General features: G+C 36.0%; 1 protein-coding gene across 1 annotated transcript in view; it reads left to right on the forward strand.

The window, feature by feature from the left end:
* NGR-A15 (neuropeptide receptor A15) overlaps positions 1 to 15,631 on the forward strand; it is a 76,792-nt gene that overhangs the window by 48,266 nt on the left and 12,895 nt on the right. The window lies entirely within an intron of this gene.

The following is a 15,631-nucleotide window of genomic DNA, read 5'->3' on the forward strand; positions in this document are numbered from 1 at the left end:
TTAGAGTTTCTCAAGAAGTCTCAACTTAGGAGACTTTTCTATAAGCTCCTTATGTCAAGTCAATACCAGTATTTATCCCGGCGGTTCTCAGAAAGTTTCCTCGAAAAGATTAGTTCATGTGGAGGGTATTTTTTGAATCCAAAAAATGTTAAAGATATTATGTATACATTTGTAGCTACAGTTATGTAAGCAGCGAAAACTGCGTAGGTTTTTACAAGTAGATAATCTCTAATTTTTGTTGCACAATACAGGGTGGCCAGGGAGTTGACGTTCAAAGCTAAAATTTAGATTCCTTACATCAAGGTATATCTAAATCACCCCCATTTATGTTATACGATTTTACTTAGTTTAGGAGATAGAGTTAATTTTGTGATTTATCCTTAACTAACGAACGAATGAACGAATGAATGTGAATGAAACGAATCGACCCCTTTGAGAACTAGTAATCGCATACTACTAGTTCAAAAAAGAGTCGATTCGCACACGATTTTAATACTTTTAATACATTCGGGCCAAACGCCTACTAAAAAAAAAAATATTGAAAGGAGACGTTTCGCACATTCGTGCGAAGGAAAATCGTGCGAAACTACTACTAACCCAAATTAACAGGTACATAAATGTGACTTAAAAAAAGCCTCACTTGGGACCAATTAGACCAATTTTTGTGGTTTTAAAACCAAATAATGATCTCACGTGTCCTCTTTAACAGATGGATAGCGATTAATTCCAATTTAACAGTTTTATAACCATAAAAGTAAGCTCAACCTGTCGCTTTAAGAAAATACATTGGATCCTTCTAAAGGCACATTTTTGGGGTAAAAAACTTTCCTTTATGAAGCTTAGAACTAGGCTTTCAAGTGGTACCAATATTAGAGTGAGAAGCGGGCATTCATACGTTTGAAAATGCTTGTCGCGGGAAGTGCTTTTTATTTGACACCGAGTGTACATAATTAAAGCTATTTTTGCTACTTCTATTCCTGAAGACTTAAATCCACGCGTGCTTGAACACTCCTATACAAGATTTAAAGGGAACTTTTGTAGCCCGTTTTAGTCCCAATTATGATACCAGTCACGTTGGAAGCGAAACTTCACGGTACAGTTTTAGTTCAGCACTGGTGCTTAAATAAATAATGAGTAGGCGAGTGGTTATCAAGAGTTATTAACTGTAAAACAATCAATTATGTAAACCCTGGTCTTCCTAATATAAATAAATAAATAAATAAATAAATAAATAAAATAGCGTTGCTAAAAGTGTTTAGCTCAAATCTAGTAATAAAGATTTTGAGTATGTATTCTTTAAAATAAGGCATTAGAATTATAGTTTTCATCATATTAGGTTATAGCACACTTATCAACTCGGAAAGGGATCAACACCGTATCGCCTTTCGCGCGCTGTCAACCGCGAGGCGAGGCGTTTACGGTGCGGATAAGTGTGCGTTGCAGTACGGAGTTTCATACAAAGAATACTGACCGCCTCGAGTTGACGATTACGATCCGTTTCCGGGTTGATAAGTTAGTGTGCTTCGTTCTGCTCCCTGTCGGAATTGAAGCAATGAAAACTTTAAAATGCGAATAAAACAAATGTTACAAACATTATTTTAATATTTAAACTTGCATTTTTCCTTTATTTTAATAATTTTAAATTGCATTAATCTGCAGTTCCACCAAAGGAACTATTTCGGGCAAACCAAATCCGAACTACCTATTGCCATCCAAAACTGCTATTAATATCAGGATTTTAGTAGGGTATTAGATTGCTTGGAAGATTTACTATCTCCAGGTGGTTTCGCTTCAGTAGATATTGTAATGTACCGATCGCAATCAATTTCGTCTCCAATATGGATGATTATAGATTTAATCCTTTCTTTGAGCTAGTGTTTTCCTCGTTAAGCTGTTTCTGTTTGTGATAGCAAAACTATTCAAAGTGACTGTGCATTTATATGAAGTGCTTCTGAAAATAATTAAACAAACACGTCTATATTTTTTAAATAATCACGTGACATAGATGGTACAGGATGACACGAAATTCTACAGAATAATAGGCTGAGTTGCACCACCTAACTTTGACCGTATCTACAACGATAAAATCAATGTATTTGTATGGAGTTTGACAGATTTTTGACGTTTATCAAAGTTAAAATAAGATAGTGCAACCCAGCCTGATAGGTCAATATCTATCTATCTATATCAGCCTTTGGGGTTCGTCTTCGAATATAAACCTCCTCAAACTTCCACCGACTTCTGTCCCTGGCCACTTGCATCCAGTTTATTCCAGCTTGATAAGACAGTATAATAGGTACCTACTTAAACTTATGTACTAAGTCCTGCGCCGCCCGCATCCAGGCACCTCCCGCGACCTTCATTCCTTCCTTTCTTCGGTCTTTGTGGAAATCCTTGGGGGAGACCTTTGTCCAGCAGTGGACGTCATTCGGCTAAAACAAACGAACAAACGATGATGTACTAAGTAATGAGATAATTTGAGTATCATTTAATTCTAATGAATATAATGATCAAAATAATATTTCTGAATTCCCTCCGATTCTATATATATTTCTGATACAGCTAAAACGTCGCTTTCCATTCCAAAAACCTTTAGCAATCAACTCTTACGAAATTAACGAATTTAGTTACAATTCGTCAGCAAAACGTTGTGAAAAGATGGAGAAGTTTTTATTCATGCAAACTGGTATTGAATTATGGAAAATGTCGGACACCCTTAAATTGGAGCGTTTGACAGCATGATTCAATCAGCAGAGAACAGTGAACGAGGCGGTTACGTTAGAATTAAATGAATATCGTGACAAAAGTGTGGGCGTAGGAAATTGTATAAAAGTCAAACTTCAACCATTTTTTTGTTAATTACAGCCTAGGTACTCAATACTCAATTACTTACTTTAGGCAGTTATACAATGTGGACCCTGATAGATTAATAGTTGCCAATTGGTAAATGCTAAGAAGAGGCGCCGCAACAAACTCAGGAACCTCTGTCTGCCGGTTTAAAAAGTTATTTTACCCTTTTTTCGGCGTGATTAATATACACAAAATTATAGTTCCAACAGTTTCCAAGAAAAACCTCGGACAGACAGACAGACGAACAGACATATCGAAACTATAAGGGTTCCTTGTCAGGACTACGGAACCCTAAAAAAGAAGGGGTTACAGAATATTATTATGTTAGGACCTGTAAAAGTGTTCTTTGATGGCCTACTTATAGAAAATAAACTAATTTTAGAGTTTTTATTCAGAAGCAAGCTAGTTACTTCCATTTCAATTAGTTCTCCACTAAATCTCATAGCCCTACAACTCAAATCAGACGCAAACACCATATTTCAGCGGCGGCCGTGGCCCTTCTGAATAATTGCGATGTGTTTGCGCAGCTTGTACATACAGTGTGTTTAAAGCTATGACTTGTGGTAATTTTCAATACGTTTCTATGAGATTATGTTCTGGTATAACCATATTATTAATAGCTAAGTACTCGTGACGCTTTAAAATTAGTATGAATTTTTACTTGTGAACACTTGACATCGCGGCGTGTTCGTTCGTTTCAGTCAAATCCAAGCTTTATATTCATAATGACAACAATTACTTATAGGTAATACCAGTATTTTTTTTTACTCCTATATCACTTGCAAAGCTCTCTCTAAGCAGAATAAGAAAACCAGATTATAACTAGATCAATCACAAACTATAAACATTACTAAGCAATAAGCAACTCTTACAAATCAAATAACCATTCCTTATGTATTATCAAACAAAGTATTTATATACAAACGACATCACAACAAGTTGTGTCATTTTATGTAGTTAGAATAGGTGCTATTTTTCTGTGTACAAAATTCATTAAGTACATTATTTTTTATTGTTTATACTTTTTCAGTGATGATGGATAGAGATTAGATTTATTACATAATACTCGTAGAAGCTCTAAACTAGCTCCTGATTTATGTATTTACACATCGTACATTGTTTTCAACCTCATAGAAAAGATAGTGCTGGATGATTTATTACTACTTCCGCAAATAATTTTGTTGAAAGTCTGAAATCGTGGAAAAAATATTGTAGAGGTGTTTCTTGATACGCAAAATTCAAATAATGCCTAGTTATATCGATCCTTTAAGTCACTGATAACATGACTCAAGTATAGCTTGCTCTACCACAATTTTTTGTTGCAACAGAATTATTATGTTGATGGCGCTTAGAAAAGTGACTGAATAAACGTAACGCTGGGTATATTTTTTTTATTCACAACAAGGATACTCAAGAGCTGCATCTCACCTGATGGACAGTGATGATTGGCAATATTATAAATGATGGTAAGACAGGTAGACTCAAAAGTGGATGAGACTTAAAGTTTCATTCTTTCAGAACAATTAACTTGAAATAGTTTGAACACAAATTGTTGTATTCCGGCAGTTGAAGGTACTTAGCCAGTTTCTCTGTAAAGCTCGCTTTTTCGGCCTGATCATCACTTTCCATCAGGCGAGATGTAGGCCAAGAGCTATTGAGAATAAAAAATATATTACTTATACGTTACTACAAGACTATCGCCCGTATTTACAAACATTACTATGAGGTCTTACAGTGCGTGTGGAGTGTGGACGCACAGCGTGATACACGAACCAATCACAAAGCTCTATTCGATGCTGTGCGTTTGATTTTCTGCTTCACTTAAGCAAGCATCGTTTGTGAATACGGGCGTATAATATACAGGGTGGAGTTTTGTAATGCCACCTGGAGGGAAAGTACATTTATTTTTGAAAAGAAAGAGAACTGCATTCAAAGATTTTATAAAAAAATCGAAATTTCACTACCATACCATAAAATTTTCTGTAACATAATTAAAATAATTGAAAATTTCATGGTTTTTCTTTAATTTTATTTATTAAGTTTGTTTAAGAGATTTCATCCTTATACTTAACCCTAACGATCGATGCAATAAAAATACAGGGCGTAATTTTTAACAGATTTTAGTTGATCCGATTCCCGGGCGTGTCAAGCAAATTTTTGGAAATCTTTGAATGCAGTTCTATTTCTTTTAAAAAATAAAGGAATGTTTTCTTTCAGTGAAATGTTCTATCTACAGTATTAAGAGTACTTTCCCTCGAGGTGGCATTACAAAATTCCACCCTGTATATTATGTTGTATTTATTTTCCATCGCCATTTCCTATATCTTTTGTACCGGCTGTAAAACTTGTTATTCTAGATTGCGCCAACAATAATACTAGTCGATAAAACGAACGATTACACGTTGATGTTTTATTTATTACTGTTGATACGCTTTTTGTTTTCGTAAAACAACGCAAATAGATTAATCGATTTCGCGTTTCTACGAACTGTACCCCAAGCATGAACAACTCTCGTAGTGGTAAAGCTGTAATTGTCATGACAATGGATTACTTGCTGTCACAAGTGTTCTTATTAATATTTTTTTTATAATGCAAAAATATAAAGAGAGCGTTAGCCACTAACTACCTTTTGTCGAAAGATATCTTTTGACGTTAAATGAAAATTAATAACAAAATTTTATTTTCTTGTCACAGCAAACAATCCTTTGTCATGACAGTTACAGCTCTACGATTACTATACGATCACGAGTTCGTGATTAGGGTATTGCAGCAATCCAGTTGAAACGGGCTGTCATAAAGCGACTATCCACAGCTAATAATTACGCGGATTGTAACTTTTTAGTGGTGTAATTTAGGGATAGTAAAATACACCTGCTGCTGTGTAACATTTAAGTAGGGTTCTGCTTTCTAGAATTGTCTTATGTTACTTTAACTTTGACAAACATCAAAAATCTGTCAAAAAACACCGGTTACCGTTATATTTACGGTCAAAGTTAGGTTTTGCAACTAAGCCTAAGTCTCGCGTGGTTATAGTAAATTAAAGAGATTTTGGAAAAACCTTTTTCAGGAGTATCCTCTTATCTACAGAACACAATGAGTATTCTCACTGCATTCTGTAGGTAAGTTCATAGATTAGGTAATTATATTATACCTACAGTTTTATTTTTTATGGTCACATCATCCAGCCTCTACGAATATTATAACAGATTCGATTTCGTTATTATTTGCTAGTATGGCCGACTTCATAGACGAGAATTGAATAATTTCATACAGAACCCTTTGCCTGTGTTAGTCCGACGCGTTCTTGGGCGATTTTTGTTCATCCCTATTCATGGCAGAAACATTGAAAACTTAATAACGAAAAATACAACTTAATTAGAAAATAATAATTTTTAACAAAATTCTGAAGCTTTTGTTATCGAAACAGTTAATTTCTGATAATTTCATTATTCGTAATTAGATGCTTTGTTTTAAAAACTTTTCTTTGAAACCTCAATTTAAATCTTGTAAAACTAAGTTGTGTTCGTTCGTCTTCATTGTTACAACGGTCGAGTTAATAGCGCACCTGGCTGCGTGACGTCAGATCGACGCTCTGGTACGGACGGGACGAACGCGGGGAGGTGCGAGGTAAGTGCGAGGGAGAGTCGCATTTCAGCGAAGTGCGTAGTTACGTTCGGGTTGCAGGTTTACTGCGGAGCTAACCGCCTCGGTTGTCTAGTGAACTCTAGTGGTAAGACCACCTGCTTCAGACGCAGAGGTCCCGGGTTCAATTATTTCCAGTGGGGGAAGATTTTTCTGTTCGGTTTGGTTGGTGGTAGAGCTTGTTTTATGTCTGCCTGGCTAGCTACCACCATCTTACCTAAGTCTGTCGCTATAAGAACAATGTTAACAGCATAGTTCCGGCAGTTAGAGGTAAGATAACCAGTTCCTCCGTGGTTGAGGATTCCGGGTGAAGCTCGTTTCCACCTTCGCAGCTTCGGCCTGATCATCACTTACCATCAGGTGACATACAGGCCAAGAGATTCCTTGTTGTGGATTAAAAAAAAAGCTGTGTTGCCAGGTTAAAATCTTTCAATTATTATTGTTAGTTACTAGCGCAAGCTGGCGTGGTTTTATCGTTATTGGTTCGACGCAGGATTAGTTAAATAAGAGTTAAATCCAGTATGGGATGTTTCGGATTTTATGGGTCGCCGCAGATGCCTCAGTGTGGTTTCCAAAGCACAGGTTATCTGTTTTATTGAGCATTCGATTGACATAAGTCTGAAGGCTTAAAGAGTACACTTTTTTCTATACAATGTGTCAAAACCAAAAGTTATTTATCTACTCATACAATCGGCTGTTTACAACTTGAATAGAAATTGAGACTTATTTCGTGGATGTTCAGTGTGTCCCACTTACCAAAAAACTGATATAAAAATATTACGAGAGAGCGACCTACCTACTCCAATCCTTTTACCATAATGATTATTTAATATTTGAGGTTACAACAGAAGTACTATTAATAGCGTCGGTGTTCCGATCTAACCAACCTTTAGCGCTGGAACCGAGTGATTTATAATGATTATTAATTACTTGATTTCTGATTAATCGTCTTGGTGTTGAGCTTGGTTAAGTTACCCTCTTCACATTAATCTTCAAACCATAAAGGACATGCTACATTGGATGCGTTATGCGGTCTACGGTCAAATCAAAGTGAACGCAGCCCGCAACATGTATGAATAATATTGTCGGTCTCTATAGGTACATTTCGTATTGATGCGATCTGACAGTGCGGGCACGAGAAAAGAATGCAAACTGATAGGTACGGGCTGCGTTCATTTGCCCTGACCGCAGAAAGCAGAACGACAAATGTTTAAGTGACCCAAATCGAAAAAATGACATTATAAAGCTTTGAAAAACAGAAATTTTCTTTCTAAAACTGTTATCAAAAAACTTTATGGAACTTAATGTCACTTTAGGGCTGGTTTATTAACCCCTAAATCCACAAAACAGTCACGTGACTTAATTTTTCCGCGCACGGAAAGCGCTTTGAAAATATGAGCCTGAAGTAAAAGTGTCGTCGCGACGTACTTATTGGATACGGTTTTGAAATTTATACCGCCGTAAAACCCGTGTAGTCGTAAGGAACAACCATTAAAGCTATCTTTACGGAATCCCAATTTAATGACAGGTGCCTTACCCGGGTTCAGTATAAAGTACAACTGATAAACGATGAAGGTGACTTATTGAAGAACGCTATCTATCTCAGCGCCAACATTACATACAGTCGCCCTTATTCACAAACATTACTTTGAGGTCTCACAGTGAACCAATCACAGAGCTCTATTCATCGCTGTGCGCTCGATTTGCTGCTTCACTTATACAAGCATCATTTGTGAATACGGGCGACTGTCAGTACGCGTGCCATTGGTTCACCATCCCTGAACCTGCTCGTTCCACAAAATTTAGGGCAAACCACCAATCACGAAATTCACTATAAAGAATAAATAATATTATGTTTTGAATAAGGGTAATTAATGCCACTGTGGAGTAAGGTCCTGTCACTCGCCGGCGGTGCCACTTGTAGTACGATACCCCTCATCAATAGCATTAGGTGTTATTTGATGGCCAGTCTATGACTACATCAAATACTGGGACGTGTTTGAATGCCCTGGAAAGGGCCTATGTACTGTCTACACTACTTTACTTTTAATTTTTTTTAGAACTGTGGCACAAAAAGGTTCGCCATCCCTGATGTATATAATCCCTTTCTAATTCAAAGGGGATATTGTTGGTGCTCCAATACTAACTGTAACTGTGTAAGGCCCAATTTGACCAAACTTTTATCTGAGAATAACTCCTGGTTTATCTGGCACATTGACAGTTTCAGTAAGGGAATATGCCAATACTGACGATTTATTCTGAGATTAATATTTAAAAACATGAATTTGTATCGGCAGTCAATTGCTGTAAAAATTTGCCAACAAACCGAACTCAAACAAAACAATTCCATGGCTTTATTTTTTGTGGAGCATGATGCGGAAAACACTTTCAGTCACTTCGCGTGTGTTTGCTATTTATTTGACCGTGAAATCCGCGCGTGGGCGGAAAAGACCGCTTTGGCTACGAATGTACCGACATAGAAACTCTTTCAGTTGTTTTATCGTTCGTTTTTTTCAGCCAAATGATGTCCACAGACTAATGTTTCCAAAATTTGAAATTGAGAGATCCGTATACGAGCTAAAGTCGCTGACATAGCCCAACGGATGTGGCAATAGACAGGGCACATAGTACGCAGAACTGACAGCCGATGGGGCAGCGAGGTTCTGGACCGTAAAACGCAGCGTGGTACGTCCACCCACAAGGTAGACAGACGACATCGTAAAGGTAGCAGGAAGGCGTTGGATGCGGGCCGCCACCAAACGCCCTCCCGGCGATTGTGGAAATCATTGGGGGAGGCCTATGTTCAGCAGTGGACGTCCTATGGCTGAAATAATGAAGATGATGATGATGATGTCCACTGCTGGACTAAGACATCCTCCAAGGATTTCCACAAAGACCGATCCTGCGCTGCTCACATCCAGGTAGCGTGCCATGCTCGGAGTTTTCATGCATGAATCAGAAATGAGGAGATTCGCAGAACTGCCGAACTTAAGTGGCAATAGTCGGGGAACATAGGTAGCTCGTAGAGCTAGATGGGGCAGATAATGATGAGAGGTCGCTGGGGCAGAAAAGAACTCGAGAGTTCTTTTTATCTGCACACAAATAACTAATTTGTGAATAACCTAAGAAAAAAAAAATAGCCCAAAGGTTAAAATAGTTTACATCAAACGTCCTTACTAGTGAGCGCGTTAAAAAAATGTATAAAAATTTTAGTTCTTCAAAGTTTCCGCTAGAGGCGCTGTACAATCCGTCAAACATTTAATGTCATTTTGTACACGCTCACTAGTGACGACGTTTGATGTAAACTCACACTCAGCCCTAGGTGACAGTAGCCCAACGATGAACGTGTCGGACTGACCGACTCAAGATCCTTGAAACTACACTCAACATCAAATAAACCGCACCTTCCGCGACGCGAACTTTAAAGGTTTTCTTCTGACACAATCATGGTACCCCAACAATATTGGTGTTATTTGAAAGCCCAATAAATATCCTTAAAGAAAAATACATTTCATTTCTAAATAAATGATTAACATATACCATAAATGTGACTTGAAAATAGACCTTACTTTGGGCTCACCTCTGGGCTCAATTAGACCAATTTTTATGGTTATAAAACCAAATAAAGATCTCACGTGTCCTCTTTAACAGATGGATAGCGATTAATCCCAACTTAACAGTTTTATAGTCATAAAAAATGGCTATAGCGTAACTACCTATTTTTTGAAGAAGTGACTCTGGATCATTGTAAAGACACATTTTCGGGGTAAAAACCTTTCCTTTAATGAAATGAAGTTTAGAACTAGGCTTTCAAATGGTACCAATGTTGGTGGGAAGTGGGGATGCATACGTTTGATAAGTGCTTGTCGCGGGAGGTGCGATTTATTTGATGCCGAGTGTAGTTCGAAGTTTGAACCCCGGCGCCGCTCGACTATTTGTGGTGAACCCACTCGTAACACAAGCATTAGCATACCACGAAGGGTTAACGAGATTATTAGTTCGATTAATAATAGCATAAATTAATTCGTAAATGTGTGAAATCTACAGAACTTTATGTCCATGGCAAAGAATGCCCTATGGCATTAAGTTAGCCATTTGGTTGTTGCAAATCACGAAGGCGAGTGAGCTTTACATGTGTGGTTCGTTTTTTTTTTTAAGTTTTGATATACAAACATTACACTATCGTTATATGCATGTACACGTACACACACAAGTAAAGCTCACTCGCCTTCGTGAGTTGCAAGAACTATACCAATTTGTGTGGCATAATTTAACAAGATATGATTCTTTTTAGATCTTCTTTTCTATGGACAAAGTTGCATTGTCTTAAGGAACTTGGCTCTCAATTTCACAATGTACGTTTTTGATTGGCTTCCCACTAACTATTTCAATGTTAACATCATTGCTTAAGTATTAGTCGGCATCAAAGGGAATATTCGTTACTCAACGACACACATTAAAATCAAAGCTCGCGTGTGCTCGTTACACAAATTGTGCGCTAACTATGAAAACACTATAAACCACCTTATCTGCCCAATTAATAAAGTTCATTATCCAAAGACTCAACGGGACTAAATTTCCGCTGTCTGTTAAGCTAATTGGTGGGTAAACCCTAAGTCGTAGATTTAATTAAACAACAACCGTACACATACTCGAACTTGTTCAAAGGACAGATTAATTGAATCTTAACTCGTTTGCTCGTTTGAACCGAAATTAAGATTTTGCAGTCGATTGCTTAAGTTCAAACTCTCTCAGCCAGGAAAACTTGAAATGATATAGCTATGTGGGAAATGGGGGTACTCCAATGAATAACACAAGAGTAAAATAATGTGATAACTGGTTGTATTTCTCTCGCTAGAATAGTTACACGTCTTAAACTATAATAGTTACACAGTTAGTTCGTCTTCCGTCTTACGTCGTCCACAACACACATCCTCTTTTTTTAAACATTTAACCCTATACTTGGAAACGACGGTTTTGGTTAATATTTGTGATTTGCACTATAAATATTGGATTTATGACGAGTAAAAATCATTTAAAAATACGAAAAAAAATCTTAGGTATGTAGTTTTGGAAATATAGTATGTATCTTTAAGTGCACATTGCCAGCTTTTTAGTAAATTAAAACATGGTTTATTTGTTAGTAGAAATTAGTTATTTAAATGAAAATTACTACAAAACCTTAGGCTATTCCTTATTTGAAAAATAAAAAATAAATATCTTTTACAAAAAACTGAAAACAAACTAAAAAAAACACTTCAAAGTCTGTAACGCCTTGTAAGTATAGCTGCATTTGGATGTATGAGAACCACTCCATCAGCGTCGTTGGAGTACCTCCTGAACCTCGGACCCCTCTTACCATCCAGGAGAAGCAAATGCAGAAAGAGCACATGGGAATCTTGTAAGACCATTAAAGAAATACGAGGGGTATTGATGCCAACTGGTACCGAACTGTGTTCACGTCTTTAATTGAAGATAATTAGATATCCAACTTACAGTGGAAACGCAAGATAGCGGAAATGGATCTCTAGAACTCTCAGGGAAACTATGCAGCAGTCGAACCGGCTAAAATTCTTCAATCACCAGCTTTATAACCGGAAGCATGCAGCAGCCTGGACAGGCTGCTCGCTTTTTGGGGTGATTTGGGTTGGTTTGAGTAGGAAGATAACCACCCAACAGAACCAGGAGGCTTAGTGCGGCTTCTAATTCATCAGCTGAAGTGTCACCGCTACTGACTTTCGACCTGGTTCAAGATTTTGGAACCATAACCAGCATTTTGCGCGCCTGATTTTGTTGCTGCAGCACTAATGCTGCATTTCTATATTCAATCCTAATCCAAATTATACGGATTTGGATTGTCAACTGTCAAATTTTAATATGTTTTTGGCCAAAATAACTGCGGTTTTTGATGTTTTTATATTTTTATATTGTTTATAAGACTATTTAAACAATATTAAAGTGTAAATGCATCGAAAATTTTGGAAATATAATCTAAAACTGAATTCAATTTGACAGTTGTAATCCGGATTTGGAGAAGGATTGAATATGGGGATCGGGCGTAAGTTGTCCAAAAAACAACGATTCTTTAGTACATGGATTAAAACTCATATCAGTATATTATAATTTACGGCTTTAAATATTAATAACTAATAACATATCCCTTTTTTATGCGATAAGATCTATGAAAAAATCATAAAATAAAGTCAACGAGAACCTGGCAATGTGTCTTTAAAGATACATTCAAAATTTAAAGTAAATTATTACGTATCTGACAATGTGCATTTAGAGATACATTCCGACAATCCGCATCGTACAAGAATAATTATACAAGTTTTGGGATGAAAAAACAGCACTATCATCAAATAATCACCAATATTCTTTAAAAAAACACCGAAAATAATAAAAATTATCAGCCGGTGCGTAGACGCCTGTCAACGGTCTGACATTTTGAATATTACTGTTAAATCTGTGCAGCCTGTAGCGATTCTATACTGTGTAACACAATCTGTAGTATTTGGGCTAACGTTATTATTAATAAAACTTTTGAAAATAGTTTTTGGTTTCTCCCCCATATTTTTGTTTTGGTCAACGTATCTTTAAATGCACAATGCCAAGAAAAGAGTTAAACCACTATTTCTCGTTCCTCATTCAATTTCATCACTTCCGTTTCCTGCATAGACCATCACTCAGCGTTCAAATTATAAACTATCTTTCATCCGTCATCCCACTGATTCGTTACACACCAAACTCGTTAATCCTACAGCTATTTGTGTAGGATTATGTTCAGTTTATATTACAGTCGACAGTTCGTAAGACCACATAATTTTTTGTCACAAAATAAATGACTCAAGCCAGCAAAAATACGATGTTTGATTTTGCATGAAACATTAAGGAAGTTAGCTAACTTACATTATACGCGTACTTACTAAAATTATACCTCCGCATACTTATATGTTTTTCTTTTTTTAAACAATTAGATTTGCTACAACATAGTTCTTATAGGGTTAAAACTTAATTTCTAGTTAATGTAACTATAAGGCTGGGTTGCAACATCTTATTTTAACTTTGACAATCGTCAAAAATCTTTCAAACTCCATACAAAATACAACATCGGTTATCGTTATTGTTACGGGCAAATTTAGGTGGTGCTTGTTACCCAGCCTTAGCCTTTTTTGTTATACTGGCCACCAAGTAAGGTTTTTTCTTTTTTATTGCTTAAAAAGTGGTAGTTTTTTGTTTTTTTTCCCTTTTAAGTTTTTGAGAAGCACAACTCGTATAATCGCATCAATCCACTATAAACAAATTAAAAGCAAAATTCCAAACAGCTGTAACCATTCGAAATTAGTCAATTGTCCGGGACAATGCAATTTAATCACAACGTTCATTGTTCTGAAAAGTGCTCTGAAAGTTGAAGAGTTTATAAGTAAGCCGAATACAGTAACGTCATTGCCTACATTTCGAATGCGGCCATTTTCGAATTTTTAAATTTAGATATCGATTTGAATGAGACACAAATGAAAAAATAATCATTGTAATGAATAATCATTACAATGATTATTTTTTCATTTGTGTCTCGTTATGTGTGCTCTGAAAAAAAAAATCTATGAAGATTTTATTTCTTGAAAGTAGCCGCTAGGGGCGCTGCAAAATATGTCATACATTTAATGTCATTTTTTTTTTTACGCAGTCGCTAGCGAGCACACCTAGCGTAAACTCATGGTAAGCACACAGATGAAAGCGCGNCCTGATCCTAATTTCCTAAATTTAAATCCGTTGCCGAAAATATTTTAATCTCCCCGTTTCCCCGTTTTACTCGACTCTGGCACGGCGCATACTGCGCGGATTGCCATAAAAAAAAAAAAAAAAAAAAAAAAAAAAAAAAAAAAAAAAAAAAAAAAAAAAAAAAAAAAAAAAAAAAAAAAAAAAAAAAAAAAAAAAAAAAAAAAAAAAAAAAAAAAAAAAAAAGCACACAGATTCGGGCTTCGGCCGAATAGACAATAGATTCGTAAAAAGTTGACAGCGTTTAGTTATTAATTAGTTGAGAAATATACTAAGAAAGGGGTAACTTAATAAGTCATGTAGGTCTTTAAGTATTTCTCGCAAAAAAAATCACAAGAAAATACTTATAATTTCAAGGAATTTCTAAGGAAGTAACAAGCAAAGGGTCTACTGCTCAAATAATATTATTGAGAAAAAACTTGACAAAGGGTATTTTAATGACAGAGCAAAGCAATTTTAACTTGATTTTAGACTTGCCTTGGGAAATTTATCTTCATTGTATGTATTGTATGCATTTTCTTTTCTCAGATGAAAAAAAAAAACAATACTTACTTATAGTCTACGTAAGAGCATACATGAAGGTTCATTGAATTTTTATTTAACGAAGAAAAAAATACATTACATAGCTATTGCTAAAACTAAATCTATGGAAGAAAAGCTACAGAATTGAAACATTAAGCGCAGAAAGTCCAGTCACGACTTGATTTCAATTCAAATACAGGCATGACCTAACTGCTGATTTGGCAAAGCCTTTTCTATGTCGCTATTACCACTAACCACACGGGACCTCTGTTTCGTAAGGTCAAAAGGATAGTGTGCGAGTTAGGCATTAAAATTCATACGGTATCTGTAATCAGACCTTCTGATGTTAATTAGTTTGTGGTATAGGTCAGGCGGGTCGAAGTTCACGGTGAATGTGGGGTAGACTGATTTAATGCTGTTTATAAATGACTCGTGGCGGTAAAAGTACGATATTTTTGTTCTGCATGAATCATGGAGGAAGTTGACTAACTGAATTAATAAATTAGAGCAACGCGTACAGTACTTACGTTTTCTTTTTTTTATAAACAAAGATTGCTACAACAGAAAATTTTATATGTAGGTATAACAAAAGAGGTTTGAACGTGATGTTAGCTAAATAATTTAAAAAAATAGTTACTTAATGTCACGTTAGAACCTCTTTTGTTAAACTGGCCACTAAGAAAGGTTTTCTTCTTTTTTATTGAAATTGTAATTTATTAGCGATCGTTTTTTGTTTTTTTTTTCGTGACATAAAACAGATTTAGATTGAACAAACAGTAACTTTTCGTATCTTGAGATTTAATTACTAAATTTTAATTTGTTGAGTTCGATTGGACCA

This window comes from Ostrinia furnacalis, unplaced genomic scaffold, assembly GCF_004193835.3.
Source record: "Ostrinia furnacalis isolate ACB-3 unplaced genomic scaffold, ASM419383v2 OfSCF7173, whole genome shotgun sequence".
Lineage (NCBI taxonomy): Eukaryota > Metazoa > Arthropoda > Insecta > Lepidoptera > Crambidae > Ostrinia > Ostrinia furnacalis.